The 26,881-nt window shown below is 48.6% G+C and overlaps 1 protein-coding gene and 1 non-coding gene across 3 annotated transcripts in view; one reads left to right on the plus strand and one right to left on the minus strand.

Annotated features, from left to right (window-relative positions):
- WWOX (WW domain containing oxidoreductase) overlaps positions 1 to 26,881 on the minus strand; it is a 969,209-nt gene that overhangs the window by 5,472 nt on the left and 936,856 nt on the right. The window lies entirely within an intron of this gene.
- LOC146402187 (U6 spliceosomal RNA) lies at positions 24,006 to 24,112 on the plus strand. The gene has a single exon (XR_014808708.1). It is a non-coding gene; the product is annotated as a U6 spliceosomal RNA (small nuclear RNA).

Here is a 26,881-nt window from a genome sequence, read left to right on the forward strand (position 1 = left end):
TATGACGGAATAATTGAACCTGGAGCCCGGGTAGAGATGGGCCAGAGAGCACAGGTGTCACAAGTGGGATAAATGGCTGCCTCCACACCCTCTCTGCCCTTGTCCATCTCCCAGGAACATTCCCCAAAGAGAGGTGACAACCACTCTACTGGAAAAGTGATGCAGTGTTTCAGAACTCACCTCCCAAGACCGTGGTGCCTGGTACACAGGCGTTCCTCAAAAACAATATGGTTTAAATTACTGGTTTGAAAGAAAAAAACAAAAGCGAGCTGCTCCAAAAGGTTGTGTGTTTCCCACTCACCATCTGAGAACAGTGCTTTCAGCTGGCAAAGGAGCAGCATATTCTGTTAGTTTGCAAAGCGAGGCAGCTTGCATGGGACTGAGGCTCACGGGCCTTCCCAGTGGTGGGACCTCAACCCACACATCCCTTTCTTGCTTGTGCACCTGAATGGATGGCTGGGACATAAGTGCGAGTCAGTAACAAACCAACTTCCACCAAGATGGTGTGAGATGAGAACAAAGAAGGAAACATGACTTGAAAGGACTGTCCACATCATCGAGCTTTTCTGTACGTCCTTGTGGATGGGGGCTGTCAGTGGTGACAACGGCTGGCCTCTGCCGAGAGCTTACGATTCCTCTGGCACCATACAGGGGGCTTTATGAGTACGATACTCTAAACCCTACATGGTGCTACAAGCCACGGGAAATCATTATCCCCATTTACGGAGAAGCCCATGGAGCACCAGAGATCCAAAGCCACACAGCTATTCTCACAGATGGACTCTCCAGAAGCCACACCGGCTGCAGCACACAACCTCCTTCCCAAACATGCCACATGCATGTGCACGCCGCCCGTTGCCTGTATGTCTCTGCCTCTTGGCTGTGGCTTTCTGAGGAACCCTCTTCTCAGCCAGGCCACGTCCGACCACCGTGTGCGGCCCTGACACGGTCTCAAGTGAAATGTCTGGGCCGTCGTGTGCTCGGCTGAGAGATGTTAAGAGGTGATTTCCCACTGTTGATTTAGGCAATGAACTAAATTGAAATTATATCCATTTGGATTAACAAAAATGAAGACTCAGCGCCACCTCAGAAGATCCGAGAGCAAATGACCCTGAACAAAACGGTCGCCTGCTTCAAAACACCACCTCCAGGTGCCACGTTTGCCCCGCTATGAATCTTCCATTCTTGGACAACAGATTTTTTTTTCAGAGCATGAACAGAACCACATCAAAGCAGGGACACCCAAGCAATCTCCACCTTATGACACGCACACCCACAGAGGATGAGGGAGGCCTTTTGGGGATCACATCTGACAGGTGGCATCAGGTTTGCAGAGGAACCTCTGATCCATCGGCTCAGCTGCCCTCCCCCATGGATTCCTAGCCGATGAATTCCACCTTATTCCCAACACTCGACTTCTGCAAAGGCAGCCAACATTATAGGCTTCGAGACGTGCAAATACATCCTGTCGGTGTCAAAACAGAACTTTCTTCATAGCCCTCAAGTGTTTTGCTAACTCACTCACGGGCTGTTCTTAACATTTATCAGAGGAGGAAAATCCGCTCAATTTCTCAAATGGAAAAAGTGAAGAACGTCAGGGAGGTGGGTGTTTGTTTTAACGGTGGAGGCTGTGAAGGTCTGTGACGAGGTTCTGGAGAAGCCATGAAGACCACCTCTGGATCGCAGCCTGATGGGAGAGACTGTGTCCCTGTCACAGTGCATTAGCCTCTTTACCTCCTGCCACAGGGACACGGCTTCGTTGCTAGAAAGAGGATCACAAAGGCAGAGATCCTCAGAGGTTCCTCTCTAGCTGATCGTCCCCTCCCGTGGCCGGTAAAGGAGTGTCATTCCCCAGATGACACTGGGACACGGTCTACCAGGGCTTGACGGCAGCTGCTCTGAGGGAGAGCTCAGTGACGGGACATGCCAGCCCATCTCCATAAATATTCTTGGTCCTGGCAGAGGGCACAGCCCCGAATTACAAAGGACATCTTGAATGGGGTGTTTGGGGGGCACGAATGGGACACGGCTTTCACCTAGCAGCCTCCTTTCACAGCCTCCTTTGGGAAAGAATCATGATGATGTGGAGGCTTTCTTGTGTGCAGTTCAGGCACCCCAAATATCATACCCTCAATACCTGTTGGACTACAGAGAACCCCCCTAGTCTCCTTGACAAAAGGCATGGTGCTACAGGAAGACCATTAAGGAGTTTTCAGAGGGTGACTTGAAGACTAAAGCAGAATGAGTTGGAAAGTCAGGAGAAAGGCTGGAAAGGCTTTTTGTAAGGCAGGAGAATAGATTTGCCTTAGGTTCTGGGGAAGGAAGGGCAGCCAGTCCCAGCCATCCAAAGACGTCCAGAGCCACGTCTGTTCTGGGAAGGCCAGGTTCCAGAGGATTTTTTGCTTTGGCCATCAGCAGGACTTCAGGGCAGAGTGACCTTGGGAGATTTTCAGGACTGTGTTTTGAATTCAGCGAACTGCTCTGAACTTTCCCTTGACACGAATGAGGCCCTTTTCCTATCTCCTTCGTGTTCCAGAATCCTTGCCATCACTGTTCCAATGGTTCCATGACAGATTTATGGCTGGTCTCAAAAGCGTGGAGATGGACTATTTAGAATGATTTCCTCTTTCTGAGACCTGCTGTTACTGTGAGATTCTAGACGTGTTTTGGTGCAGTGGAAAGTCCTCCAGAGGAGGGAAGGAGAAAGCAATGGCTAAGTCCGGTCCGGGGGGGGGACCTTATTCGTACCTGTTCCACCTTTCGTTTGTGCCAAAGATGTTCTACAACTGATTGGGCTGGACAGAGACGGTCTCATTAAAAATAAGAGCTGTCGTTGACTGTTCGTATGCCCATGAAAGAATTCCCTGGGCATTTCCTGCCAAGGCAGCCTGCAGTACCCACACTGCTTTTCAAATAGGGCGTTCTCTTGCTGGGATGGAAGATGGCACTGGGGAAGCCATCCTTCCATGGGTTTCTTGGAGATGACTAAGCAGAAGGACCATCAAAATTTGCCACCACAATCAGCATCACCCTTGCACCTGGGACAAATCCGGCAGCCTGTTTCTGGGATTTTCTCCAACCGGGCCACCTCGACGCTAATGCTAAAGGACTCCTGAGTGTTTGTTTATAAGAGAGAAAAGAAGATATTTCGCTTGTGTTCATTTGAAACATTTTGCATTTTCACTCTACTTCTTTAACCTCGGTGATAGCTGGCTCTGTATACTGTATATAAATGGATGCCTCTGTATTTGCCATGTATACTGAAATAAATAAACCTTTGGCATTATAGCCAGGCAGAATTCATGGGTTCCGTTCCAATATAATGGTGCAAAGAATAGCTTCACAGTACAGGTGAAACCAACAGCTTCCCCCCTTCCCTTCTCCTGCACAGAATCTCTCCACTGGGTCGGGTCCGCCTGCCCACTCTGGCTCTTTAAGAAAACCAAGAGCTGACCGTTTTTGTGAGCCGGGAGGATTTGGGGGCCAACCCCAAACAAGCTGTCCTGCCTTGAAGGTTGACAGTTGATTTACACCTAGGTCACACAGAGAGTCTATGACATAGCACTGAGAAGGCACAGGGCGGTAGGGGGTGGGGGAGAGAGAAAACCCACAGGGTCTTCCCTGATGGGGCCACATCATGGTAAGAAATGAACTCTTAACTCTGTCTTCCAGCCAAGCATTAAGGACACGGAGGCTGCCACCACTCAGATCTCCCAGGCAGGCCCCCGCGCCCAGCCCCACCATTTCAAGGCGAGCATGTCTGCGTTAGGTTTGTGCATTTTCCTAGAGAACTCACTCCAGCAGATCATTTCTCAGGCTCAAAGACGCTGGCCTTGTTAATATTTCATTTAGAACATACTGCGGAGAGCGTCTCATTTATATTACTTCCATAATTAATGGTGAGAGCGCAGGCACTGCCTTGATACAGACAGATCTCGTCACCGTGGTCCATGCGTAAGGAGAAACAATAGATATTTCATTCACCAGCAGCTTGTCGCTAGTTAGTGGGAATGATCATGCATGCTGTTGCTTTAATTGCCAGGGTAAATAATTCTGCCTCGGTGTTAGCATTTTAAAGCACTTGATGCAAATAGACTAGGAACTGAACACACACACACACACACAAACTACCTTGATTATGCAATATCTTAGCATAGAAAGTTACAAAGGTATGTCTTTTTTTAAAAAAAAAAATCCATTCCATCATGCAAATATTATCTAAATATGCATGTGCTGACGACTCATCTACTGTATTTTAGGAAATACAATTAGGCTGCCTTTCTCTTCTCCTGTGTGGACTGTAAATACCTGTAGATCTTTCTCTTGTTTCCTTATGTAAATATATGTAAATACTAACAAGCCCTGCATGCTGATATTCTAGGCAATTTCAGGTCCTTTTATAATCTGAAGGCATGTACTTGAACTGGTTTGTTAAAAGGAAAAAACAAAAAACAAACAAAAAAAAAACCTCTCTCGAACTCTTTAAAGCTGCATAGAAATTAAAGATTTCTTCCTAGACCGTTGTGGCTCCTTTTGTTTACCTGCTTGTTCCCCAGCAGAGTCCCCCTCTCACCTCCTCCCAGGAAAGGGACACCTGGGTACCCACCAGGCCCTGGAACACTTGGCTGAACTCTGTGGCTTGGGTCTTTACACACTTCCCTCTGGTTTTCTACAGAACTTCTAGAATCGTAAGCCTCTTTGGGTTTACCTATCATAAGATTGCGAGGAAAATAATTGCTCTCTCCTACTCCCATGCTAGCCCCACAGGGCTAGAGGCTTAATAGCCCCCGACCCCCTGAGCCAGGAAACAGCCATTCCTCTTTCAAAGATGCAGAAACCAACTTGCAGCGGAGAAGCACTTGCTTCAAGAGACAAAACTATTCAATGCCTCCCCAAGCTCACTTCTTTCCTGTATATCAGCGGCCACTAAGTTAACTTTTCCTGCAAAGGGTGACAGAGGAACTATTTTAGGCTCCGCGAGGTCACACTACTCAGACCTGCCGCGCCTGTTCTGAAAACAGCCGTATAGACGACACCTGCCACAGGGAAAATGCCTGTGTTCCAATAAAACTTTATTTACAAACACCTCTGCGCTACACCCCGCAGCTCGGGTGCTCGGTTTCCCTTTCACACGGTGTCATGTTTGAGGGACTGGGGAGAGCCTGTGATCAACCGGAAATGCTCCATCTCGCCCCTGAAAGTAGCAACCCTACGTGCAGAAGCCAGGAAACATCAGGGAAGGGGGCAAAAACGAAGTCCCTTGAGCTTATACCTCAAACTGTCTTCCTCAGACACATCTCACTGCCAGGCTTCAGCTGAGGTTTTTTTTTTTTTTTTTTTTTTGGTTTTCACAAATGGGGATGGAGGGGAAAGTATGAAAGACGAAAGGTAAAAAGAAAGAAAAAGCAACGGAGCACCACTCGCTCTTCAAGCAGGGGAAGGAGGCCGGTACCCCGGGGTAGCTATGGAAACCAAGCTGCACGTAAACTTCCTAATGGTTGGAAAACAGCGTCTCCTTTTGAAGGTGTTTTTCCCAAGTATGATGCTCCGGTGCAGATGCATTAATTGACAGTTTCCTCCCGGACTTTTCTTTATTGAAGTTTCCAAACTTAATCTGATGGCACAAGGAACTCTCTGGAGCCCTTGAAGGATGCCGCAGTTAGGTCTTCAGAAAACTGAGCCAGTGCTGGCATCCTGTACACATGCAAGCTGATTCCCCTGCAAAGCGAGCGGAGCAGCAGCCCTCGCTCCCTGTGGTTTTCCCTTTAAAAACCACACACACACACACACACACTACTGTATAAAACACGATTAATGAGAACCTACTGTATAGCACAGGAAAATCTACTCCATAGTCTGTAAGAACCTACATGGGAAAAAAGAATGGATGTGTGTGGACATAGGGCTGATTCACTTGGCTGTACACCTGAAACTAACACAACCTGGTAAGTCAACTCTACTCCAGTAAACAACCAACCAACCCACCCTGCGTTCACCTGGGGAGGCGAGAGGTCCTTTCTAACCTCAGCTGAACCAGCATCAGTATCAACCCTTTAGTCGTGGAGGGAACTGAGGAGAAAGAGCAGGTGGAGGAAAGAGCTGGGTATTTTTGCAGATGGGGTAGCAGCATGGGATGGCACCAGGAGTGGAAGCCTGAGGTTCGTGAATTCGAGTTCTGATTTTGCCCCCTGGCAGCTCTGTGCGGAGACACAGCCTCAGCCTCCTCACGTGTGAAGGCGGCATCACAACAGCCCCCTCACCTGGTTCTTGGGGTGACGAATGAGAACAATGGCAACTTCCCCAGTACACAACTGACGCTAGTTCAAGGGTAGCTACGATTCAGGGTATTAAAAATCTAAAGGGGGAAGCACACAGAACACCATATCTCAGCTGCCCTTCATGTGAGGGACTTAAAATAGGAGAGTGGACAGTTCTACCTTCTCAGTAGGAAAGTCGAGCGGCACTTTTCTCAGCCCCCCCTTACCCAGCATCCCTGGGTGCCAGGCTGGTCACAGATTCCACTGCTCCCCCGGCCACAAAAACTCGAATCATGTCCACATCCATGAAATGGGGGCACCGACATTTGAACAATGGCCACAATCATTTGTTAAACACTATCAAGGGAGTTCCCGTCATGGCTCAGTGGTTATCGAATCCAACTAGGAACCATGAGGTTGCAGGTTCGGTCCCTGGCCTTGCTCAGTGAGTTAAGGATCTGGCGTTGCTGTGAGCTGTGGTGTAGGCTGCAGATGCGGCTCAGATCCCGAGTTGCTGTGGCTCTGGCGTAGGCCGGTGGCTACGGCTCTGATTGGACCCCTAGCCTGGGAACCTCCATATGCCGTGGGAGGAGCCCTAGAAATGGCAAAAAGACCAAAAAAAAAAAAAAAAAAAAACTATCAAGTTCCACGTGCTGCCTCCTGCCCTGCCCTTGGCACACACCTCCCAGAAATCTCCACCTAGCCCCGGGCAATGAGTCTGGAAAAGGGGAAGCACAGAAGATGGGAGCAAATGCCGTAAAAACGAAGTGCAAGGAAAACATACACCACTAGCTGCTGGGTTGCGGCGGGGCTGCCCCAACATTCCTTCAAAGTTTCTCTGGAAAACTTACAGCAAAATGTCAGTAAAGCACACGTCTCCGTCCCCATGGGGTATTAACCCCATTTCACAGAGAAGAAGACTGAGGCCCAGATGTGGTAGTGACCGGCCCAATGTCCTCTACCAGGTAAGCGAGGACAGCCTCTCTGGAATCCATGCCCCCTGGCTCCTGTGCTGCTTCTCTAAGAGGCCCCATGCCGCTCTGTTACTTCATATAGTCTACCCCCCTGGGTGCATGTCTGCCTCAAAACATGCAAACTGGCCTTCCCACACCATTCCTACCAGGCAGGCAGGTCTTGGGGGCTCCAACTCAGAGCCCTGAAATCAATCAGCTCAAGAGCAAAAGCAACCCACGGAGGCATGGATGTAAAGTGGCATCCGTTCGTTTGGTGGCTGTTTAATTTGGCTTTTGATGCTCTTGCAGACCCTGAAGGCAGAGGGTTAGTCTCACTCGCTGAAAACATCCCAGCAGAGTCAGAAACATGGATGCCCGCCACCACGCTGGGCGTCTCTCTGAGTTGGACCCAAAACTCAGAGATAGCAGGGTGGGCAGACTGCATGGGAGTTGGTCTCAACCCAGAGATGCCTGGATGGGAAACCCTCTGGCCTGACCCATCTTCCAGCTCCCACTCTCGCATCTTGCTGCAGCAAATTCCACATTCCAGATTTTAGAAGCTACAAGACAACTGCAGCCCAGTCCTGACAATTAGTCACGCAGTTTTATCACAGCACTCACCTGCCGGCCCTTTAATCATTGCCCATCCAAACCCATCCTGCATTCACCTTTCAGCCAGGTGAGCACGGCACGTAAGAGCTGCCTTAGGGAGGGTGAGTGCAGCCCCAATGTCAACAGTCAACAATAGCAAGGCAATAATGACAATAGTAACGACTGATGGTTACAGAGGGTCTGGCCTGCTATGTGCCAAGGACCTATTATTACTCCCGATTCTCAGAACAACCTTACCAGGCAGGTATCATCCTCGACGCTACAGGTGAAGTACCACATGGCCAGGCACCTGGAAAGCGCCAGAGCCAAGATCCGAACTGAGTCTGTCTGGGTTCAAAGCCCATGTTCTTGTTCATGGCTACTGCCCCCTCTGACCCCACACCCTGTGGACTCTAGGGCATCCAGGAATTATGCATAAACGAGGAAACTCGCCCCATCAGGCTATGCAGGTGCTCCCTCCCTGGCAAGTCCACAGAGCCTTGGGACCCTTCCTCCTAAGCTCCATCCCTTGGTCCTCAGCCCCCTGGCAGCCGGCCTGGCACCCCCAGGTCTGGGGGCATCATTTCCACCTGCCTGTGGTTGGGGACGGTACCCTAGGGATGCCCCTTCCCTGCAGCATTCCCCTTCTGCAAACGGCTGCGCCTGCAAGGGAGATCCTGGAAGCCGGCAAGGCTCGGGTTTTATGGTTGGCTGTTTGTGGGCTGTCTGGCCTCGTCCACCAGGGCGGGCTCACGACCAGCCAACTGCAGTTAAACTCTCCCGCCCTCACAATTCAAAGAAATGCTGAACTCAGGACCATGGGGGGACACCGAGGGACATCTTACTCTGCTTTTCCTCCCTTCCTCTGGCTGCCACACCTGGTAGGACTCGTTGGCTCACAACTGCCTGGCTTATAAACAGGAAGATGCACAAATATGTGAGTAGCTGCCCCGCAAGGTATCAGTGAGGACTCAGTCAGGTGTGGAGACGGCCGCCAAGCGGCCAACGTGGTTCAAAAAAATCTGTCCTCTCCGGGCTGTGCCCTCTGGATTCCTAATTGAATGACTTTATAAGGCAGTCTCCTAACATGTGGATCCCTATGGAACCGGGTACCTTCTGTGGCATTTGCTACGAGCCAAGCCCTAGAATTTTTGCTGAGCTCTGGCAAGCCCTGTGGAGGTATCATGATCCCCATTTGATTTACAAGGCAACTGAAGCTCCAGCAAATATAATCACTTAGGAACAAATCATTCTGCTTTGTTGAGTTCTGTAAGAGAGGCACAAGCCTTAACGCTTCTGGGGAGGGTCTGGGCTTTGCACCCCGTCTCCCCAGTTATAGGCAGGGCCCTGAAGCTGGAGAGGTAAGGGGCAAAGGGCAAGGGGCAGAGTCCAATCACTTGCGCCCCAGACCAGATGCTGACATTCAGTCTGAGCGCTGCAGGATCTGCACATCTGCACGATCAGAGCAGCTTTTTTTGACCACCAGATGTAGCTAATACTTTTAGAGCATGCCAGGCCTGCAGTAAAGGTTTTACGAGTACTGTCTCATTTATGACACCTGCACGCGACAGACATGGCATCTGAGGTCCAGCAAGCTTAAGCAACTTGTCCAAGGTCACATGGTGGTAAGCAGCACCATTGGGCTTTGAACCTGGGTCGTCCGTGCCCTTCACCCCTTGTTGCCTGGCAACTTGGGCCACAGAAATCAGGCCCTCACAATGACCTGTCACTTATCCAATGGTAGACAAACGTCTCTGGTTAGCCAGCTGCTCTAATAAGGGCATCTAGACTCTTAAATGGGATGTGACCACTGTGATGGAGACCGGCCTTAATGACCCATAAAAAGTCCTAAGAGACTCTAGGTGTTGGTTACCTCGAATCTATAATCAGAGACTCTATCATCAAGTCCTAAAAAAGACCAATCTCTTATTAAAAATGTACCCTTTTAATAAGAAAAAAGGAGTTTATTTTTCTTACTTGTTTTCACATTTACTATTCTCTTCATCTGCTTTTTATTCTCTAGATTTTGGTAAAGGACCAACTGACTTACAGTGTATTACATGTGGGGCCAGATCCATAATTGCTCCACATTTCAGGACCACTTCATCCCTCCCTGGAGGCTGGTAATTAGAGAGCTAGGGCTTCAGTTCAAGGCCACGGTATCTGCAGGGTCCACGCATCACAATCCCAGCCCAACTTCATGGTCAGATGGGCCCTGACCTTTGCCCTGCATGTTCAGGTTTTCACTTCGAGTAAGAAGTATTGGGGAAAAAAAATAAATGAATTGCCAACCTGTAGGTTTTGCCTGGCATGACAGAATTGCCTTTCCAAGGCATGTAAAAATCCCGGACGACTACCAACCACCCTTTTGTAGGGCCGAGGAGTGTATTAATAGGATCACTCAAGTTTACTTTCCTGTGAGTTGCTTTGAGATCATGAGATGTGACAAGACAGGTCAGGACCTCGAGGTCATGAAACCCCTGGGGCGTGTCAGGTACCGTGGGAAAGTATAAGCCCAAACCACTTTGGGGTACCTGGGGACCGGAGTGACACACACTTGTGACTTTCAGACACTCTTCAAGATGATCCTTGTAACCATCTTGATTCTGAGAGCTGATTCTGCTCAGGTGGCTCCCTTCACCCCAGGACTAAGTCGGTAATAAGTCCTAAACATCGTTCTAGAAACTTCCCCAAGTCTCATTCCATACAGCAAAGACTCTGCAAGGCAGAAAATAACGCCCCTGTAGGGATGAGGAGACCAAGGCTCAAGGACTCAGAACGTGCTCCAGGTTACACAGAGCCCTTGAATGCAATGCCAGGATCCAAAGCCAGACCAGTTGGGCTCCAGATCTTATCACTGCTCTGGTTCACTGGGCACTGTGCTCCCTATGACTTCAGCCTCCTTGAAGACAGCACGTTGCCTTAGGTCCTTTCTGCAACAAGGGGGATCCAAAAGGATGACAAATATAACTGTCTACCCCCCATGTGCCTCTCATCAAGAGATGCAGGATCTGGGACCCTGTACGGTTGCCATGGGAATAGGAGGATCTGGGAGGAGGGAATGGAGAGCAGGTAGGTAGGGTACCAGGGAGGAGAGAGCACGGGGCGCCTCATGGGACTGGACATCTCTGGACAGTGAATTATTACTTTTCATGCGTTAATGGAAGCAGGGCTCATACAGACTCAGAATTGACCCTTTCTGCCCAGCATCACCAGCCTTTGGTGATCCCAAGCATAGAGCCGGGGCATGTGCTCTTAAGCCAAAGGTCACTGCGTGCACCTTGGTCACCAACAGGAGAAGATGCAGAGAAGAGGATGGTACGTGTTCACATTGCACTCCTGTAACTTTAGCAAAGGTGCCAAACCTCAAAACTGCTTTGGTTTCATCACTTCCTCAAATGAAGGCACAAACAGGTCCCCACCGACTAAACGGCCGGAGAAAAGCCTGTCCTAGTACTGAGTAATATCACTGTCCCCACTTTCCAAGAGAGTATCTTAAAATAAGTGTATCCTTCCCATCTGGGTTAACAGAATCTTTCCCCTGTGGGAGGAATAACATTTTCACATAAGAAACAGAGACCGGTGATGTGAAGGAAAGGAAAAAGAGTGAAATTTTCTCTTGCTTCTCGATTGATAATCCCCGACGTAGGGTATATCTAGAACAGCAAAAGAACCTCGCCCACTGCTCTTGCTGCAGGATTCCAGCTACCGCCACCTGGATGGCTTCCAAATGAGCTTCTGACACTGGAGTGTACACTGTGGCATGCTGCTCAGATCCCCATTCTGAGCCAGGGAGACCCTCGTTTCCCCAGCTGCTGGGCTGCTGTTTGCAGAAGGCTGGAACCCCTTCTTAGAAGTGCCCTCAGCCAAAGGAAGCTGCCTCACCCAAGGACGCACCCCTCCTCCTCCAGGAGGCAGCCACAGCAACGACTGCCTGGCCTCTTTGTCCCAATCCAGGACATCTCTGAAGGGCCACCCCGGCTTCAGTCTCCTCGGGACTGGCCAACCAACGTGTCTGCTGCTCCTACATCACATCCCAGGCTTCCCTTTGCCCCATCCTGCTGGCCACACTACCCCACCACCACTGCCAGGCATGGATTTTCCCCACAGGACCCGTGAACAAACAACAGCTGGGTGATGCTGAGAAATACACTTAACCACTCTGAGCCTGCTTCCTCAGCTGTAAAACGGAGAGGCTGGTATTATTTGATGGCATCATTTCGATAACGAAGTCCGACCACGTCCGTAACATCCTTCCACAGAGCTGGCTCCTAACTCTCAGCAGATGAAAGCAGGTGGGGGGAGCAGAAGCAGGGGCTGTCACGAGTGCTCTCTATTGGCCTGATTTCTTCCTATCCTTCCCTTGGGGGAATGCGACACGGTCCAAAAACACTAGACTTGGGGGAGCTTCTGTTTAGACACGGAAGATTCAGTTCAGGCCTTTTTACCCGCCCTCCCTCCAGAAATGCAATTAAAAGTATAATAAAGGGGGGGAAATGTTTACCTCGGTGATCAAGAAATACCAACAAAAAAAGAATTGGAAGATGGGAAGCAGATGGAGAAGCGTGAACTCCTGACGCAGCAGAGCGGTGCCTACAGAAGAGGAAGGCACTGAGAAACATGCCAATTCCCGCACAGGAAGTCGGCAACCGAGACGAGGTGGCAGAGGCCGGGTCTGGGAGGAAGAGAAGTGGGAAGGCTGGAGGGTGCTGCATGTCATGGCTGGGCAGCCCTCTCCCACAGGGCAGGCAGCCGCCTCCATCACCCCCAAGTTCCAGGGTCACTGCCTCCTCGCTGAGTTTCTATCAGACACCTCTCCTCACCTTCACTGCCCATCCGGAGCCCAATCACACAGCGGGGTGGGTGCTGTCAGACGCCCACCTCACAGAGAAGGGGCCCTGGCCCCCAGTCCAGGGCCTGGTTCACAGTAGGCAGCTAGCAAATATTTCTAAATTAATGAATGGGGGCCTGATCGAATATTCTTTACGGGGCAGAGGAAGACTCTATCAAATGTAGTTGCTGTATAAACACCGTGAGTGATCAAATTCTTTCCTTTCCAAGTTATTGTTGGTATGGTTCGACACGGTTGTTCTCTGCCAGTTATGACTCACGGGAGAGCTCCATTTATATTTGCTTACTTCTCGCCAGACACTGATCTAAGCTTGCTCTGTCTACACGCACACAGACACACACACACATTAGTCCTCATGGAACCACAAAAGAGATTGTTATTATTGCCCCCAGGTTATAGAAAAATGAAGCACAAACTTGCTCAGGTCAATGCAATTAGGAAGTGGCAGAGCTGGGATTTGAACCCACACCCAGGGACTCCCAAGGCCAGGCTGGCACAGAGGGTGAGGGGCTAAAGAGGATACCTCTGAGGGTCCTGGGGAGTTTTCTCTCATCCCCGAACTTGCTTTCGAGGCATAGGTCTCTGGGGGTCTCCTGGCCCATGGGGCTGGCTGGCTGTTGCCTGCAGACACTCTGGGGTGAAGGGGAAATGGGCTCAAAAGCTGCCTCTGGAGTCCCGTCTCTTAGAGTGGGAGGGCTGTCCAGGATCTGACTCCAGAACAGAGAGACACTGTCTCACGGAAGGCCGGGGTGTCTCCTCCTACCCCTGAAAAATGGGAGATGCCGAAGGACCACGCCCCCCCCTACTAAGGAAAGGGTGTGGCTTGATGACATCAGCAGAGCCTGGACCTGGGGAAGGGGCCTCTTTTGGGAGAGAACTGACAGGTGCCGAATCCACAGGGATTTTGTGGTAGGTTGAAGAGCAGGTGCCAAAGTGAGCTCAGGTCAAGGTATTGATCAGTTAAACCACACTCCAGCCTACCCGCTGATCCAGCTTCCCCCCGCAGATTCCAGCCCTGCAGAGAAATGCTGGGCTGGGCAATCTCACAACTATGAATTCCTATAAACTTCCAAGGCACTAACTCTTACCTCTCTTGCGGGGGAGGGGGGGGCGACAGCTGGTTTGCAGGAGTACTAGAACGTGTGAGGCACCTTTGCTCCATCTGCTTCCAAGAGCCTGTGCTTTCTACACTGTCTTGTGCGATCCCAGCAGAAAGCACCAGAACGAAGAATGGAAAGCATTTGCCTTGACTCTGTATCAGAGAGCCCAGAGGCACCAGAACATTGGTAACTCTTGGGTGGGTTCCCAGCCACAGAGACCAACCTCTCTCCACTATTCAGGAGCCAAAGTTGCAGAAAGGTGTGAAGGTCAAGGGAGTAAAAGGAGAACTCCCCTTCATTCACCTTCACCTCAGTCCTGCAGCCACGCGAGGCAATTGGAGCTCAGAGAGGTTAGGCGACTTGCCCCAGGACACACAGCCAGCAAGTGGCAGAGCTGGGATTCACATCCGAAGAGGGATGGATGGACTCCCTGTTCTTGTCGCTGTCCCATCATCTCTCTCATAGTGAGAATAAGCAAAGGGGGGTGGACCCCACCCCGGAAATAAAAAGTGAGAGGCCGAAAGAAAAAAAATAAGTAAACAAAAGGGAAGAGCAGAGGGCTTTCTTCCTAAACACAGAGCCATGGTGATCAGCTTTGGCGGTGCTTCTGAACTGCTTGGCTACCACTGGAAAACTCTTTCCCTGCTGAACCTTCCCTTGGTCAACAGAGCCTTACCAGGTACAACCCCACTCTTCTTTCAGCTGTCAAGGCGCTTCTTACACCAATAGACGGAGCCAAAAAATCCAACGGATGATAAGCTCCTTGAAAATGAGATCTTATACACACACGTCTCTGGAGCACTGAGCACGGGGCCCGACACACGGAGGTGCTTAGTGAGTAGCCATGCGATAAATGCATGAATGAAGGAAGGAGGAACAGAACGAATAACCGAACAGCTGTTTGGGGGCGCTTTGGGCTCCACTGTACCCCACAGGCAGGCATATTGCAGAAATGACTCCCCGTGGCTTCCCAGCCTTGAAAAATCCACACATTCCTTATTAGAACTGGCAGGAGCCATCCCAGGCCTGAGAACAGAGCTCCCGGTGCACCTGATATTACACGAGGTGTTAACTACATTATCTGGAAATAACCAATGACTAATTCCCTATCCCTTATCTCCAGGAGAAGAAAATTCTCTCGAGCATGAATGCCCCAGATTCCTGGTCAGTTTATGTAAGGCGTTTCAAGTGATTGCGGTATTTTAAGCCATTTTTAGCTGAAGTCACCTGATGTGTGGTGAGCCCAGAAAACCTGATCTCTTGCGCTCCTCAACTCCCTGTTTTTCCACTCATTTTCTTTAAACGACTTACGGAACCCTAAGTACTTTTCCACTGAAGAATGGGCTTCTGAGTACACATCCCCACCACGATGTGATTTTTTTTTTTAATAGCGGATTTATTTCGTGGATTTTCCAGTATCGCCTCTCTCCATTGGCTTGAAGCTCCATTACATTTCGGGCGATCCCACGCCCACACAGGTGGAGGGTGGGTGGTACTTATTCTTTATCATGGCCTGAACCATGGCTTTGTAGATTGAAAACTTTTCCACCCAGTGCAGATCGGATGCAATAGAAACTTTTTCTCCCAACGATGTCTCAAAAGATCCTTAGTGGCGGAGCAAGAAGCGTACTGCCGCAAAGCCTTCATCTAGCTAGAAGGAAAAACTGGGCTTATATAAAGTAGCTGGAGAGGCAAGGAGGGCCCTTCCTCTGGTTCCTGATAGCTGCTTTTCAATAAACAACATCCATAGGAATCTAGACAGAAAAGGCAGGGGCTTCGCATTTCCACCTGGAGTTGTGACAGCCTTTTCTGCTCATCAACAAAAGTCATGCTTTGTTTGCCCCTAAGGATCTTACTATAGATGCAACACCTCTTTGAAAAAAAAATCTTTTTAGGGCCGCACCCATGGCATATGGAGGTTCCCAGGCTAGGGGTGGAATCCGAGCCATAGCTGCTGGCCTTCACCACAGCCACAGCAACGTGAGATCTGAGCCACATCTGCGAGCTACACCACAGCTCACCACAACGCCAGATCCTTAACCCATTGTGTGAGGCTTGGGTTCGAACCTGTGTCCTCATGGGTGCTAGTCAGGTTCACGTCCACTGAGCCATGAGGGGAACTCCACAGATATATCACTTTTGATAACTACTTTGTCCCAACATGTAAACAAATGAGGGATTTTTAGCCACAACTCAAAAAAAAAAAAAAAAAATGTAGGTAACAACCCACTAGTTAATCTTCTCGGAGTTCCTGTCCTTGTGGCTCAGCGGAAATGAATCCAACTAGGAACCATGAGGTCGTGGGTTCTATCCCTGGCCCCGCTCGCTGGGTTAAAGATCCCGTGTTGCTGTGAGCAGACTCAGCTCAGATCTAGCGCTGCCGTGGCATAGGACGGCAGCAACACCTCCAATAAGACCCCTAGCCTTGGAAACTCCATATGCTGTGGGTACGGCCCTATAAAGACAAAAAAAAAAAAACTTCTCATTCAAGGGTCTTCAAACTCTTTATAAAAGGGCAGGCAGAAAGTATTTAAAGATTGCAACACTGGGCAGTTATAAATGCTCTGCCCGGCCACTGTGATGCCAAAGCAGCCAGGGACTATAGGTAAACAAAGGGGCGTGGCCTTGAGTCAATAAAACTTTATTTACAAAAGCAGGCAACCGGCAGGGCATGGCCTGAGGCTGGGTTCTGCCTAATACCACGACTTAATCATGGAAGCAACCCCAACTGGTGTTATTTTTCTAAATAGTTTGCCTCTCCTGACAAAATGGACTTGATGTTTCATCCAGAAAATGTGTTGCTAAGCCCCGCCCCCCACCATGGACTTAAACATCCAGACACATCAGTAGGTCCTGTGGCCTTTGGAATTCAAATCCAGACCTCAGTCAGGAATCCATGCCTAATGGGTGCACATTAACTCTGGTGTATTTTTCCCATTAAAAAAACCCTAACTTGCTATGAAACCATTTCTCTGGGAAGAGAAAATAATGAAGCAACAAAATACCTCTAAAGGAGAATATCTTTGTCCCCAGTCACCTCACGAGAGGGTCTGTTTGCTAAACCTAGAAAGAGGATGGCACCACAGGATACGTGTGAATAGTTCAGCTTCCGAGAAAAATCACTCATGTCTTAGCACTTGCAACACGCCAAATAATCACACACCAAATAATCACCCACCAGATAATCACACACCCGCCCCCGCTGGAGCCTGAAATGTCAGTCCAGCCAAGCCAATCAGAACTGCAGAATGGAAGTCCCGCCCTTCTGTCAGTCCAGCCAAGCCAATCAGAACTGGAGAATGGAAGTCCCGCCCTTCCTCCCATTGTCCGTCTCTCCTAGTTTTTGTTTTTTTCTCTTTTGTCTTTTCAGGGCCACAGCCACAGCATATGGAGGGTCCCAGGCTAGGGGTCTAATCGGAGCTGTAGCTGCCGGCCTGCACCACAGCCACAGCAACAAGGGACGTGAGCCACTCTGCGACCCACACCACAGCTCACAGCAATACCAGATACTTAACCCACTGAGCAAGGGCAGGGATTGAACCCGAATCCTCATGGATGCTAGTCGGGTTCGTGAACCGCTGAGCCACGGCAGGAACTCCACGTCTCTCCTAGTGAACACCATAGTCACAACAGGATGGGACCCCTTAGATTGGAACCAGAGTTACTCGGAATAATTACTGCTGGAGAAATACGCTTTCCTAATAGGTCCCTTTTCAATACGCTCCGTTTTGCAGCAAGCTAATGCTATTCTGGAAGATTATGAACCACGCTGGCAACAGAAAGCCTGGTGCCCTGGTCCCATCTCTTTCCGTGTTTATATGGAGCAAATTTTCTCTGTCTGAATATACAGATACACACCTATTTTTTTTCTTTCCTTTTCCACCTGCAGGCCTTTGTCGATTCTCCTCCAAGCAGAATCCCAAAGCTTTCCACTATGTGTCACAATATAGATTTGGATGCAATAAAGACTATAATTATTGAGCATTTATGAGAAATAATATTTTCCCTCTGGTGCGTGCTGGCTCGGCTGTTCACACACAAGTGTGAATACTAATGGCCCCAGCTTACTTTGGCAAAGGAACAACAGGAGTGAAAGGTGAGAGGGCTTGGCGTGGCCCAGGAAAAGCAAACACTGATCCTCGTTAGTGTCTCTAGAGAGCGGTGTGGATTTGGAGGAGAATTTGGAAATAAAGGTGGCGATTTGCTTGCAGGGCTCAAACCTCAGGCCTTTGTGCTAAGAGGCTTGGAAGACCCGAGCCAGCGCATGCAACCCAGAGTTCTTCACTCCTGCCTGGCAACAGATGGCTCAGAAGGGCTGAATTGCTATATAAACATCGAACGGCAAGTTTGATTTCACAAGTGTGGAAATTAGGCAAAGCAAAAGGAAAACCCTTTTCCGAGGCACGTGAATCAGGCATGTGTAGTTTTGAGACAAAACCGTACTTAGCTCGGTACCCACCCAAATGGGCTGCGAGAAAGGAAGCTTGGAAATCTTGGAAGAGGTACCTCTAGCATCTGGGAGAATTTAGACAGTTGCTGCAAAGAAAAGTGAGCACTTACAAGGGAAATGGGCCCTTGCTGAGGCCCTCCCAATGGGAGGGCTGTGTCTGAAACCACAAACCTGGGGCCAGCAGGAACATCTGCCTTCTTTTGACATTTCCTCCCCCCCGGGGACCGAGGGCAAAAGTGGGTGTTTCCATTTTTATCACAGGAGACCTCACTGCCCCCACCTCGTTCCTTCTCCTCTGTTTCCACGTGGCAAGCTCAACGCCTGGGTATCCACCTGAGACACATTCCAGGAAGGGGACGAGGAAGAAAGTGACCCCACCCCGGCACTGTCAACAACTAGCAGTTTGGGGGAGGAAAGGGCAGAAGTACGCAGGAAGTGAGAAGAAATTTGTGTTGGAAGAGGTACTGGGCAATTCGAGAGAAAGGACATTTCAAGTACTCCTTGCTGCATCCATGGCTGATGCAGAGGGGACTCACAGCTCAAAAGATTATTTCTAGGCAGTAGGTTCAGAACCTGACATAGTGTCTGTGAGGATGCGGGTTCAATCCCTGGCCTCACTCACTGGGTTAAGGATCCGGTGTTGCTACAAGCTGTGGCATAGTTTGCAGATACAGCTTGGAGCCAGTTTTGCTCTTATCTCCAGGAAAGAGAGCTCTAATAGATCAGCTCATTGAGCTTTCATGAAGACTCTTTGTGGAAAGTACTGATATTAACCCACTTCACAGAGAAGAAAACAAAGGGACATCGACCATTGCACTGACTTGCCTCAAACCAGCCAACTGCTAAGTGGTGGAGCTGGGACTGGAACCCAGGTCATTGGGTGGTGATTTTTCTAACCACCACCCAAAGAATCACAACCCTCCAAGGGCTGTTTTAGCTTCTGATCTGAATATTTAGAGAGTAGACTTTTATGGTACCATTTACCCTGTTCTGGCTTTGGAAAGTGTGTCATGTTGCAATCTGAGGACACCTGTCAGATCACGTGTCACATTTTGGGCTCTGGAATAAACACCCCCCCCCCCAAGGAACATGCAGGGGACGATCAGTATATAGAAAAACCAACCTGGGGAACAGGAGAAAAGAAAGAGAGACAAGAAATGTGGGCCAAGCATCCCTCAGTCTCGGGTTCCTCCTTTCTTAAGAGGCTGAGGTGAGGATAAGAGAAAAACGTGGTTAGCATGATCCATAAAGCAGAGGAGAAACCCCAGGCATGACAAGTGTACTGTTAGTGTTTGTAACAGTATTGCTGTTATTACCTGTTACACATTGAACGGTGTCTCTACACATATACGTTCAAGTCCTAACTTCCTAGGACTCAGAATGTGACCTTATTTAGAAACAGACCTCATAGCTGTAATTAGTTAAGAGAAGGTCCTGCTGGAGTAGGGTGGACCCTTAATCCAATATGACTAGTGTCCTTATTAGAAGGGCGACAGGGAGGAAAAATGCCACACAAGATTGGAGGCAGAGATGAGAGACTCCCAGCAACAAGCCACGGAACACATGCTATTGCCAGCAAACTGGAAGACTTTCCTCTAGAGTCGTCAGAGGTATGGTTCTCCCCGCACCGTGATTTCAGACATCTGACCTCTAATACATCCAGATAAGAAACTGATGCTATTTAAAGATAGCCAGTTTTCACACTTTGTTACAGCAGCTTCTAGAAATCAGAGTGTACTATTATTATCATTCAGCTCAGGTTCCTTCTAACCAGCCCCCAATAAGTCAGCATAATCCTGAACACCTACAGGCAGACCTCAGAGATAGTGTGGGTTCAGTCCCAGACCTCCGTTAACAAAGCAAAAATGGCAATAAAGCGAGTTACATGAGTGTTTTGGCTTCCCAGTGCATATAAGAGTTATGTAGTCACTATACTGCAGTCTAGTAAGCGTACAACAGCAATGGCGAAAGGAGCCACAGATACATCTTCGTTAAAAAATACTAACCATCACCTGAGCCTTCAGTGAGCAAGTTAGAACCTTTCTGCTGGTGGAGGGTTTGAAATATTGCAAGAATTACCAGCATGTGACCCAGGACCACGAAGTGAGCAAACGCTGGTGGAAAAATGGCGCCCATAGACCTGCCGGATGCAGAGTCACCACAAACCTCCAACGTGTAAAAAAGGCAGTATCTGTGAACGCAATAAAGTACATCTGTCCTAGAAGGAAGCTCACAGCTGGGGCCAGAGCGTAGGAAACACCTAAGGTCACCTTATGACTGTACAGGCCATGAGAAAAAAGCAACCAGCGAGCTTTCTGAATAGACTTCATCAAGGCCCGCAGACATATTAATAACACACACACACACACACACACACACACACACACACACACACAGGCACGCACAGGGCATCTCTTTGGAAGGCATGTCTTATCATGTTTTCTTAATGTCATGCGTCAAGTGTCTAGGTGCCAAATTTACCATCTTTATGTTACTTCTTGGCAAAGAGATGCATCCCTCCTCATGCCAGGGGGCGTCCGACACAGTCCACCCCATGATCTGTATTCACCTTCACTGAGCCTCACCCTTCATGTCTCCCCTGATTCCTCTTACCTGCCACCTTCTCTGCTCCCGAGACGACAGAGAAGGAAATCTATGGCATGTTCCAGAAGGGGCTCTGCCAAGTAGGCATGGGCAGGTTTCCACAAAAGGCCCCCCAGCATCCTGGTAAGCCTGACCACGGAAGACAGACACCCGTATCTTTGACACAAGAGCTGTGCAGACAGAGTCCATGCTGAGGCTACCTGGGTGATGGATGGGGCTTGGCTGATGGGAGAATCACAGCCCCTTTAACTTTAAGGAGCAAGAATAAAAATCCTTTTCAACGGGGAAAGCCGTTCCAGACGGAAAATATGGTCAGAAACGCTCAACGGTGTTAACGTTTCCCCCTTCAACCAGTAAATAAGGAGGCGTGAGAAAGCAGGGTACGGGGCTGGAATTTTGGCACCACTGAGATTCCCTCTGCTCTGGGACTGAACGGGGCAGTTCCCTCTCTGATTTAAGGGCCCGACCAGAGGGTGGCTCTAAGTGGGACTCTGATTCTAAACCCAAATATTCAGAAGTGAGGAAAATAACCAATTGTTTCCCTAGATTCACACAGGGGAGGAGGTCCCTCCACCCCCCGCAGCTCTGCTCAGTTTAATAATTCAATAAAATTCATCCATGGTTTTCTTATCTCCATCTCTCTAGAATCATGAAAGCACCAGAAGGTGGGAGTTAGTCAAATTATTTCTGTGTGTTCCCTGGTTTTTATAAACAGTATAAATGTTTAATCATCAGGGCTACGGGCAGATCAACCTCATAATTCTTTCAAGTTTGAAGGGTAAGGGATAACCCTACGGCCAGTTATTCAAAAATGTAACAATTTTTTGATCCTTTCTCAATGGAGAGCTTTTCCTCACCTGCCTCTGCAGTTGACTGTACCATCAATGGAGAAATCCGAATCAAACTAGTTGGAGGAATCAGTGACCCAAGTTGCCCTTCATGCCTCCCCTTTTAACTCCTATCTTGGTTATGTGTCTTTCTAGGCTCCCATTCTTCTGGGAGAGCTTTTCTGGGAATGGGGAAAATTTGCCAGGTCAGATAGGAATCACTGAGGTGCTGGGAGGTTGAGCCAAGGCTGGGTGCCATCTTCAGTCGCCGGGGGAAGGCAGGTACAGGCTGGCACTGCTGGGTGGGGGATGGAGAGTGTGCAGAGCATCAGAGAGGCGTGGTTGGGCAAAGATGCTAAAATCCAAGCCGACAACAGCTTGGCCAATGTCCTCTGCTCAATCTAGAGTGAAGCTAGGAGGAAGACCCAGGGTATGGAAATTGGTGGGCTTGGTGATTCTCAAACATGTACTGCTTATTCCAGATCTTGGCCCCACGGACAAGCTCTGCTCTTTTACGCATCCCCACAGGCTCCCACAGAGGTGGGCGTTTGCAAGAATTTGAGTAAATGACTGGTAAGCACCTTGTCCTAAGAAATTTTGACTCTTCTGCCGAGGCTCTCCAAACTAACTGCATTTGACTCAATGAATTTAAGTTATTCAATTCAAAAGGTCAATTCTGAAGCATTTTTTAAGAGGCCTTCATTCACCAGGCTCTTTGGAAGAAGGTATTAAGCAACTGCTCTGGCAGTTGGTGCCACTTGACTTCATTTTGTGAGTTCCCTTGACAATGTCGGTGTTTGCCGCCCCCCGTCAAAGCAAAACCACAAGAAGTGTGATAAAGGCACAGTCTGTGTGAGGAAGAGAGTGGAGAAAATGACACGTCCCCTCAAAGCATGTTTTCTTCCAGAACTGAGTGGCTGGTCTCAAAATTCTGGGGCCAGAGACTAGAGAAACGAGGGAAGGAAGGAGCCATGGAGTCTGAACACTGTAGAGGAAAGAAGATGGATTTGGGACTCACAGAGACCCTGGTTCAAATTCCGGATCTATTGCTAATTCTCTGTGTTATCTCGGGAAACCTGCCAAGGGTCTGGGGGCAGGCTAGGTCAGTTTCCAGGCCTCCATCTGCTCACCTGCACAGTGGGTACAATTACAGCACCTACCTCATCGGGTTGTTAGGCATATTTAATTAAATAGCTCATGCTCGTTTTATAGATATTTGTTTTCATAATTAACATGATCACCGCTTAACATGGTATCAAGGGTAAGATGTACCACTGATGTTCTCAGGGTCTTGGGGAAAGGAGCTCATAGTACAGTAGGTACCCACGTCAAATATAAGATGCCCCCTGCTTCAGAAATACATCAAGTAAAATGCCCATCTTCTGACAGAGGAGATCAAGGCTTTAATTGCCCTGAACTTGGGCTTCTAGGTCTGCTCACAGGGCAGCTTTGAACATCACATGTGCTCCCGTCTGCTGGCACAGTGTCTGCTGAAAGGCACCTTCTTTTCTCTTGTTCTTCCTTCCCCTGACACTTTCCCTCTGGGACGAAGAGGACCAGGGGCACGAAGGCGTCGCCCTTGCCTCGCTAGATGACCTTGGTCTTGGGCCCCCTCTGGGTTTCTTCCTCAAGGGGCTGCCTTCTGCTCTCAACAGGAAAAGGCAGGGGTGCTCCTGCTTTGGTCCTGTAGGCAGCTAGGCCAACAGGAGGGTGCGATCAGATGAGGGCTGCTTTGAGCTGACATGCCTCCTACGTCTGTCCTGACCTCAATCCTTCTGCTCCCAAAGTTTCCCAGCCTGCTTTCTGATTATTCTAACCAGCCCAGAGGATCTGTGTCAAGTATCCCTTTGCCCAGCAGGAACTGTGGACAACACACAAACACACATACACAGAAACACACACATGACACGCATAATGCTTGCTCTGGAGTTCCCACTGGCGCATGGGATCAGCGGTGTCTCTGAAGTGCCAGGATACAGATTCGATCCCCAGCCAGGTGCAGTGGGTTAAAGGATTCGGAATTGCTGCAGCTGTGGCATAGGCCACAACTGTGGCTTGGATCTGATCCCTGGCCCAGGAACTCCATATGCTGCGGGGCAGCCAAAAATGATTAAAAAAAAAAAAAAATGCTTGGTCTGCATCAAGCACTAAAGTCTCCCGAAAATAGCGACTCATTTAACTCCTCATATCAGAACTATGCAGCGAGAACCACCATTATTCCATACTTATAGTAAATTAAAGGCACAAAGAGGTTAATAACGCCCCCCAGGTTGCAAGCTTATAAAAGGAGGGGTCAGAAGTTGAACCTAGGTCTTCTACCTTCAGCACCTCAGCTTTTAACCAGCACTGTTATCTATTAAAATAACATGAAGTGCTCGCTTCGGCAGCACATATACTAACATTGGAACAATACAGAGAAGATTAGCATGGCCCCTGCGCAAGGATGACATGCAAGTTCATGAAGTGTTCCATATTTTTTGGTAGATGTACACAATGGAATACTACTCAGCCATAAAAAAGAATGAAATAATGCCATTTGCAGCCACATGGATGGAACTAAAGACTCTCATCCTGAGTGAAGTAAGTCAGAAAGAGAAAGACAAATACCATATGATGTCACTTATATCTGGAATCTAATCTATGGCACAAATGAACCTTTCCACAGAAAAGAATATCACGGACTTGGAGAACAGACTTGTGGTTGCCAAGGGGGAGGGGGAGGAGTGGGATGGACTGGGAACTTGGGGTTAATAGATGCAAATTATTGCCTTTGGAGTGGAGAAGCAATGAGATCCTGTTGTATAGCACTGGGGACTATATCTAGTTGCTTACGTTGGAGCATGATAATGTGAGAAAAAAGAATGTATATGTGTATGTGTGACTGGGTCACCTTGCTGCACAGTAGAAAACTGACAGAATACTGTAAACCAGCTATAATGGAAAAAATAAAAATCATTAACATTATAATAAAATAAAATAACATGAATAACCCCCTCTGACCCCATGGGAATAACGCCACTAGTCACTTCCCCACATCCAGCCCTTTCCAATCCCAGTTAGAATCCCCGCATTATCACGGGGGTTTTACAGCATAAGCCCCCACACCAGGATGGCGTATATTTAAATAAAGCATATAAAAGAGGATCAGGAAACATACAAATGTAGAGTGTACGGTTGGGATCAAGGGATAGAGAGTGAAAAAGGGAAGCTGGGAGACACGGGAGGCAGGTCTTGTTACAGTGACTGGTGGGCTGCTGTACACCATGAGCAGGGCCCGGGACCCCCATAATGTGCAGGACTGTCCCTCGCACCAAGGATCCTGTGGCCGCAAGTGCCAATGGGGCACCCCAATGCAAACCCCTGGACACGATCTGAAGGTGAGAAGGAAGCAGAGAAGGAACACGAGAGACCTGCCTTCATCTCTTAGTAAAGCACTAGTGTCTCCAGCTGGGGGTGGGGGCAGAGGTCATCTTTGGGGTGGGGGAGGAGTGGGGGGAGGCTCCTCCAAGATGCCCCTCAGCCCATGACCCTGTGTCACATGCTGCAGAAGCCACAAGCTGCACTGGGATTGTTAGCAGGTTCTCTCATGAGCTGTGGTCAGGTGAGCCTTCTCTCTCTCTCTCTCTCTCTCTTTTTTTTTTCTTTTTAGGGCCACACCTATGGCACATGGAGGTTCCCAGGCTAAGGGTCAAACGAGAGCTGTAGCTGCCAGAGGGGGTTATTCATGTTATTTTATTTTATTACAATGTTAATGATTTTTATTTTTTCCATTATAGCTGGTTTACAGTGTTCTGTCAGTTTTCTACTGTGCAGCAAGGTGACCCAGTCACACATACACATATACATGCCACAGCAACGTGGGATCTAAGCCAGGTCTGTGACCTACACCACAGCTCACAGCAACACCAGATCCTTAACCCACTGAGCGAGGCCTGGGATCGAACCTGTGTCCTCATGGATACTAGTTAGATTTGTTAAACGCTGAGCCACGAAGGGAACTCCCAGGTGAGCTTTCAAAAGAATCCCATTTGTAAAGTTATATTAATAACGATGCTCTCTCCCTGTGGGGATGGAATCATTTGAGGGTTTATGCTTTGGTCTGTAAAGGGCTGCATGTGGATAGGGTGTCGCATGAACCCGCAGTGCGGCTTCTCAGCCTGCGTTTCCAAGGCCTCTCCCTTCACCACGACCTTCGACCCAGCGATCCCGCTTCTAGGCCTCCAAGTGATTCAAGAGGAGGGCTGGGACTCATGTAAAGAGATGTTCATCTCAGCATTATTGATAAGAGCGAAGAACCAGATGCCACTCAAAGGTTCAGAGATAGGGGAGATGGTACGGAAACCTCAGTACAACTCTCTGATGGAGTATTTTGCAAGTGATTTAAAAAAAAATCCCTTACAAAGGGTTTTGTTAATGGAGAGAAATGCTTTGTATATACAATGTGAAGTAAAAACACAGGACACCAAATTAGGTCACCTGAACTTTAGCCCAGAAATCCCACTTTTGGAATCAATTCAACAATATTAAACCCTTAAACCCAGCAGGATATTAGATAATACGCATAAGATTATTTATTGCTGTTACATTTATAATGACTAAAACAACAATCATAACAAAACTGAAAAGAACTGGAGCATCCATCATCAGCAGAATGCGTGATTAGATTAGGGCTATTCTACGGCATGGAGTTGTATATAAACATTAAAAAAATAATCTTTCCTGTGTACACTTTTCAAAGGCTTATGAACTAAACAGGGCAAGTCTCTAAATACCAGACAAAGTAGCATCATATGAAAACGCACACACCCAAACTCCAGCCCTACGAATGCCTATTTATTCTCCATGTCTGCATAGGCACAAAAGGTCCACAGGAACCCGTTGGCCAAAGGGATGGGGCTGAGTGAAGATTGCCAGCTTTTTTTTTCCATATCTTTTACACAGTTTGACTTATTTTGATGAGCATGTTATCAACTTCATAATGCAAAAAAAAAAGAAAAAAAACTATGTTAAAGTCAAGATGCAGAATACGATCGCCACTGTATTAAAATGGAAATGCCTGGGATGGAGAAAAAGACCAGGAGGAAATGTTCTCATAGGCACCAACTGCTACTAGAGAGAGCTGGGATTCGGAGGGACTGCTATTTTGGTAAGGGTTTTTGTTGCTGTTTTTGTTGTTTTCGTACTTGCCAAATTTTCCATCTTGGGTATCTATATTGCTTTCCAAATCCAAATGAAGAAATGGATGAC

Source organism: Sus scrofa, chromosome 6, assembly GCF_054392235.1.
Source record: "Sus scrofa isolate SSC_HxYL_T2T_F1_AM1 chromosome 6, Sscrofa_HxYL_maternal_Yorkshire_Landrace_v2.0, whole genome shotgun sequence".
Classification (NCBI taxonomy): domain Eukaryota; kingdom Metazoa; phylum Chordata; class Mammalia; order Artiodactyla; family Suidae; genus Sus; species Sus scrofa.